Source organism: Conger conger, chromosome 4 (genome assembly GCF_963514075.1).
Source record: "Conger conger chromosome 4, fConCon1.1, whole genome shotgun sequence".
Taxonomy (NCBI): Eukaryota; Metazoa; Chordata; class Actinopteri; order Anguilliformes; family Congridae; genus Conger; species Conger conger.
The window spans coordinates 54,510,348-54,517,376 of NC_083763.1; positions in this window are offsets into that span (position 1 = coordinate 54,510,348).

The following is a 7,029-nucleotide window of genomic DNA, read 5'->3' on the forward strand; positions in this document are numbered from 1 at the left end:
TCCCACCCTACGTTTGCGTACACCAAGGATATCCATGATGTTGTGTCATACGCCCAACAGCTAAATCTACTGTCAAAACTAATTTAGAGGCTCGGCCATGAATCTATATCTGTTTATCTATTGCACGGAAATGAAACACTCAATACATGGAGAAATTATTTCTTAATCAAGATGTGTGATTTTAGATGTGCATCGCACAACATAACTACGCAGATCTCTCTTTCTCAGTGCTCTCTGCCTCAACCTCAAGAGTGGAGAAAGAGTGAAAACAGTGACATCTGGTCCCTGCTGGAAAAATGCTCAAGCTAAATTTTAAACAGCTGGTAGCAGGTTGACCAGTTAGACCAGCTCCATGCTCAGCATGGTTTGACCAGCAGAAGCTAAGTTTTGAAACAGCCGGTAGCTGGTATTTCAAGCAGGAATACCAACTACTAGCTATACCATCGCTGGGTTTTACACCAGGGGTAGGTTTCATTTTTAGTTTTCCAAGCAAAATCAGCATAGTTGTTCCACAGACGCAGATCTTATTAAAGCTTCTTACAAGACATTTACAGAACTACTCACTATTTCAAGCCAGAGTAAGAAACATTTTTAATCATAAGAAAAATAAATGGATTGGATAGCCACGATAGCATGTTCAAAGTGTAGTTTTTCTGAAAACATGGTTTTATTTGATACAGATCCATGACGAGTGTTAAAATGTAACCATTCAAGACGGAACCAGGAGTGTTCTTTTCATAAAACTGTGTCAACATGCCTAGAGCAGGCGTGCCTGCTGTGTGCCTGTGTGCGCGCGTTTGTGTGTGTGTGTGTGTGTTTGCATGTGCCTGTGTGTGTGGGTTTGCATGCTTTTGTGTGGGTGTGTTTGCATGTTGTCAAAAAAAGAATACAACCATTCACTTGCTTTACCACTTCATTACCATATAGCTACAATAAATTTTTTCTTGAACAGTTCCCCCAATCTACCAGCTACCATACGATTAAATGTCTGCATGAGTCTATAACTTTAAATATTCCCCTCATACAAAAACACCCCATTGAGAGACGAATAAACTAGTGATAAATTACTGCTTATTTTTTCTGAAGTCTTCCAGTGGGAGTAGCCTGTCACATGACCCATAACCAACAATTATAACAGCGCATGGGCCTCAGGTCTTTCCAGGAATGCAGAATAGAAGTCCCTGCCATTACCCCCCAGGCGAAGCCCAACAATGGGCTCACAAGCACTCAGCGTTAAGCCCTGAAATTAAAAAGGGGAATTGGCTGTAAAAGTCGATCTGGAGGTTATGCGAGCTTGTTTACACAGACAATTGAGCGTGTAACAGCAGGCTTGTGCGCATACAAAAATAAGGACGGGGTTAATATGTTTCATACACACGGAGATAAATCTAACACCTTTTTGAGGTCATGGGTTTCAGGTTCGCAATTAAACCGAGTTAATTGAACTTTATTGTAGGAGGAATTGATACAATAATTATGGTTTGTACCCGTCACATCTTGTTTAAAATGTTACGCTGAAGTAAAACGTTTTTTAATCCATCAATGAGAATATTTATATTTTCATTAAGTGCGCTCTTGTTTTTCTGTTAACAAATAACTTGTGCTATCATGCAATCAAGTCTCATTTTATATTTATATGGGAAATACAATCATAAACATTGCTTTTGGAGATTAAGGGATATCAGGGTTTTTTTTTAAAAATTACTTTTAACATAGACTTTAATCTCACACACTTTAGATTACAAGTGAAAATAAACCATATTTCATCATGGGTTATATTCTCTAAAGTTGTATTTTATGTAGAAAATCACCTGGTCACAAGCAGAAACCATAGGTTTTTTTATTGCTTACTCTACCATTTTCTGCACCAGTAAACTTAGTTACACACTTTCCCTGATGAAACTAGACTGTTAAAATATTGCAGCGCTACTTAACTCCACGTCCTTCGAGCCGCATTGTCTGCAGGTATTTGCTTCAGCCGTGCGCGACACCACCTGATTTGACTAATTAACATATTTTCTGAACCGAGCAACTAAACTAATGAGTAAAATCAGGTGTTGTAGCGCACGTTAGGAGCAAATACCTACAGACACTGCGGCCCGCAGGACGTGGAGCTGACTAGAGCGGCAACATCGTCTCCCTCAAAACAGTAGCATTAGCTACTCTGCGAGACAAATGTTTAAAAGTCCATCACTAACTCCATCATGTCCATTACTGACATATGTACGGTATCGCATCACAACAATGAAGTCACCATTAGGGTCTTGGGTCTTGATTATTCTCGCATGTTGAAAGCCTCAGAAAGTCTATACTGAGGAAATCTCTGATTGGGAGGGAGCTTCCTGAATGCTGATTTTTGAAGAATTTCTCCATTGCTTTTCTGTTCATTTTTTTATTAATTAATATTTCGAGTCGTTGTTTAGGGATAGTTCAAGGATGAAAATCATTTTCATAGTACACTATCGATTGTATGATTATCATAGTAAAGTTACACATATGTTTGTGACTTTATTAAACTATAATTTGCTGTTGGCTTCAGATCCCACTGTCATCGGAAGCAAGTCTGTAGTAGTAATTTCACTTGTCACACAGATAATAGTTTTACTAATTACTGTAACTCTAATATTAATCATAATAACACCAACACAGTAACATCACAGTTGTTTTCCAGTTACATAAACATTATGTTTTGCAATCAATGTGCGCACACGATCTATGGCTCCACCAGGGTGTGCTGTAGAGTACAAAGTCAAATTTGTTTACACTGCAGAGAACGTTTTGAACAGAACGGTGTGTTTTCTCTGTCAATAATTTCATAAAACTGTTGTGGATATTCCTAGCTATTTTCCATCAATTCAATCATCGTAATCCCTTGGCCGCAACTTGATTGGCTAACCTTTTGAATAGAAACATAATTTTACAAATGCATTATAATATGTAAAATGAATATTTAAAAACTGAAATTGAAGAAATGTTCATCACTATCCCTTCTCATTCACAGGTGAATATATTGTTCTGGACCTAAGACGGGTAAACTCCACGTCCTGTAATGTAAAACCCACACTGTGCTAAAGAACACAGTTGCAACCGCACAGCTGGGCCTGCAAAATAGTAAAATGACAGCCAAAATATGTCCGTTTATTTCAGACAGTTTTATTGCTTTAGTTAGGCTATTATGAATGTTAACGAACATCGCGTGCGTGCGAGTTTAAGTTCTTTAGTAGCTAACGCAGACCTAGTTGTGATTCAGCACCGATGGTTTTGTTTTAACGGATGTTTTCCTTACTGTATTTGTTTGATGGCTTTAGAGTGTTTATCAGGTGATCTGGAGAATAAAGGGTCTGATGAAGACCTTTCAGTGCCAGTAGACCAAACCAAACGGTTTAAACTAAACCAGCGGGGCACAGCCTAATAGTACAAAAAGGATACGGGTAGCACTGCCTCATTTTAACAGGAAAGTGCCAAAAGTGCCTGCCCAGTGTTGCTGCCAGCTCAGTGAACCCTCATCCGGAAAACGCTGAGCAATTGTTTGTGATGAGCTGCAATGATCTCAGCCAAAGATCACTCCATAGATTTGCAAAGGCTTGTCCCGAAAGGGACACGCAAGCTGCTCGGTTGAAACTATACTGGACACATTAAACGGCAAGCGTGGCTTTCCAAACCAGGCGTTTCGATGCGCTTCGATCTTAAATGTGTCCGCCGAATCTGTCGTTCAATAATAAAGACGTCATCCTAGGTCATTTATAATGATAATAATTGTTTTGCTTGCCAACAGTGACAAAACATAAACACGTGTCCAAGGCTAACGATTTTGTGTAAAGAATATTCTGGGTAAAAATAACGGATGTTGCATGGTTACAACTGAAGTGTGTGTGTGTGAGCATGAATCACATCTCAGTGAATGAGCATATAAATCAGTTTTATATCTCACATGATACAATCAAAATAATCACATATCATTTTATCCAACCACAATTGCTAACATTTATACAACTACTACAGCTATTATTACTATGATGTTTATCATACAAAACCTTTCTTCCAATGATGGTGATGTCGTATAAAGAGTTAAAAAAAACCGTGTTGATGAACATCATGCTCTTTGGCTACCTTAAGAAGAACACTGATGATGCCATACAATGTCTTTGCAGTGTTTGTAGTGCAGCGTCCGCAGTGTTGCCAACGCAATACCAGATGCTGTAACTAGAGAGAAATCCAGCGAAGCCAAACTCAGTCATGTGACTAAGTCATGAGACTCACAGTGCACACGGCTCAATGTCAGCCTATGTTCTTTAATAAATCCCGCGTTTCCCCCTAAGCATATTCACCGTAGGTGATTGGTCAACGTGAGGTCAAAGGTCAACTGCGTATGGGGATGCGCTTATATAAATGACACTAGCCAGTATATCAGCCTGGCTCCACCAAAACAGGGATGCAGAAGAAACTCCACGTTTGTCCCAACTTGCTGCACTCCCATGGAGTCAATGAGCTCAATTCATGGAATTTAATTTAGGGTGACCACAGGGTCAGTTATTATCCAATTTCTCATGTTCATATCATGCACCATGCACAAAACATCCTTATATAATACCACTCATGGAAATTACGACTACAAAATGATCTGGATATTAGCAGAAATACTGGAGCTCATTATATATTGCTCAGCTAGCAATGTGCAATTTTACCATTAGTTACAGTTAGAAATGTGGAGGAATATTTGTATGGAATGGATTTTAAAACTTTTTCTGAGCACAAACAGTACATTAATGTTGTTGGAAAAGAATCCTTCATCATAATCCAAAGACCATTCAAGGTGAATGACAATCTTTCAATGCCATTAGCAAGCACGAGTACCCTTCTGACCAATTTCTTGCCAACTGGAATTCTAGACGCAAGCAACAGAAAAATAGGTTGCATCATGCAATAACCGTTGCTTGTTGCCGTGGTGAGAGAATACCACTAGCAGCCAACAGAGATGGCCAGGGAAAATTCTGGCAAGAAAAGATAAACAATGCTTTGTTGTTTTTCTTTGTGATTGTCCTGTGGAAATACTGCAGAATAACTGACTGACTGACATGCATTTTGTGGTAGACCTGCTCTAACACGTTGCACTGTTGAAAAGAAAAAAAGGACCTAAGAAAACCTTGTGATTCATGAGGAATAGCATTTTGCATAAAGACAAAAACACAGCGGTGGCCACTCAATTAGGGAATGGTAGAACCTGCTTACTTTACCTCATATAACGATTGCAGGAATTGCAGGATTGCAGGATTGCAGGGATTTGTTTTTGGATGTCACTTGACAAACAATCCATGATATTGCACTGTCTACCCATCAAGTTATTTTTTCAGTTCTCTTTTTCTCCCATTGAATCTCATGCAAATAACCTTTGCCCTAGAAGTTTCCTGTTCACAAATTCTCATGGCGGTGAGTCATGAAAATATTTCTGATGCTAATTATGCTATTTGTATGGGAGGAAACATGAACCAAAAATGGTTCACACATACAGTAAATAATAAAATAATAAATTGCAAAAAATACATAGCAATATATTTCATACAATATGGATCGGTGGATAGGCTTACACTTATATAATAACTCTTTAATGTGTATGATCACAAACTGAACTCTAACTACAAGTTATTGAAAGCAATGGAGTTCAAGAATACCGCCTTAGAACTTTTAAGAAAAAAAAAAACATTGATAGTTCAGAGGATTAACTGAGGAAAAAAGAACTAATTATTGGACAAGGGAGGGTGGCCTGTAGCGTAGTGTTTAAGGTACGTGACTGGGACCCGCAAGGTTGGTGGCTCTAATCCTGGTGTAGCCAGAATAAGTACCGTAATGTTCTCTCTGGGTACAAACAAGTATGTTTTCCAAGCAAAAAAGGTACAAATTAATTATATATTGCTGACGAGGAGTACAATTGTATCTACCCATATGGTACACCCCAGTGACAAGCATTTTAAGCACCTTTTTGTACCTTTATTTCTGTAGTCCAGACACCTGCTACATACGCGACAGCTGAATGTATGCAGTTTTATTAACCTCCGGAAACCCTTTCATTGCAGAACTGAGCAGGTGAGGAGAGCTGAGAATGTTCCGGATGAGCTGTCGGGTTGTGATGCACCACCCAGTGAGTAAATGGCTCACAGGGCGCCGTCTATGCGAAGCCGCCACGGTTTTGCAAAATGGCGTCCCGGCGCCCCGGCAGCCTCGGGGCTGTTCTGCGGCTCCTTTGCATTCTTTGAGCAGCCGACGGCCGGATGTCGCCTGGCAGCGAGAAGGTTCCGGGTCACGATCCCGGCCGGGGCCTTTCTGTGTGGAGTCTGCGTGTCCTCTCTGTGTCCACGTGGTTTCCTCCCTGAGTCCAAAGACACGCAGGCTAACAGGAGACTAAATTGCCGGTAGGTACGAATGTGTGAGTGAATGGTGTGGGGACCCTGCCTATCCTATCGACCACAGCTTGCTGGGAGACTGGGAGAGGCTACTCTCACAGTTCTGAGATTTACTTGCACAGCTCTGAGTGAGAGATCTATTCATAGATCTGAGTGGGAGATCTACTCACGGCTCTGAGTGGGAGATCTACTCACGGCTCTGAGTGGGAGATCTACTCACGGCTCTGAATGGGAGATCTACTCACGGCTCTGAATGGGAGATCTACTCACGGCTCTGAATGGGAGATCTACGCTCACAGTTCTGTGTGGCAGTTCTGAGTGGGAGACCTTCCAGAATCACCACCTGTCTTTTCAACAAGTGCACATTCTTTTCTGGCTTTTCTGTTTTCTTGCTATTCGTTTGTGTTCCCATCACCTTGACTGGTAACTGCTGTGGATAATTGGAGCGCAATCAGGCTCTTTTATCAAACAGAAAAGGAATGCTCTGTGAGCAAAAGCAGAACTGCTCCACACGAGAATAAAAAATAAAAAAAACCTGACAAAAAAAAAGGCCTGACACGGAACACCGCCCTCTTACCTGAACGACAAATAATTTTTACTGCTTTTGTTTGTCGCGTTTTTTTCTTTTTAC